The following is a 505-nucleotide window of genomic DNA, read 5'->3' on the forward strand; positions in this document are numbered from 1 at the left end:
GGACTGAGCAAAGCAAAATGCTTTGCCATGCTGGAAACTTCAATCATAACATATAAGTCCTTCAAGCTGATTCAGGGGTTCTAGTTGTTAAACGACCAAAACGGGCTAGCCAAGGGAAGTATTTTCCGTCTTGAACCTGCCTGGGTTTCTACCACCAATCAAGATTGTGGCGTCACATGAGGCAATGTTGGAACAAGGTTGGCAAACTGACGAATCCGATTATAGAGAGCAGGGCATTGCTGATTTGTGCGTTGGAGGAGAACGAAGCCCTCACTAGCACTCAACCATTGCACGAAACAATGCGCAATGATCTCATTTACGTTATTGCAATCAAAGATGACATATTCATCTTGTACGGGCAATATTTGAAATCAAAACATCAAGAGGACCAGAACCCCACAGCCCATATCAAGCAAAAGATCAGGCATGTCGCACGGTTTATGGAGCACTTCAACAAAACCATGGCAGATATGGTTCCATTAAAAAAACATCATCGATCCTGGAC

This window comes from Tigriopus californicus, chromosome 12 (genome assembly GCF_007210705.1).
Source record: "Tigriopus californicus strain San Diego chromosome 12, Tcal_SD_v2.1, whole genome shotgun sequence".
NCBI classification, from domain to species: Eukaryota; Metazoa; Arthropoda; class Copepoda; order Harpacticoida; family Harpacticidae; genus Tigriopus; species Tigriopus californicus.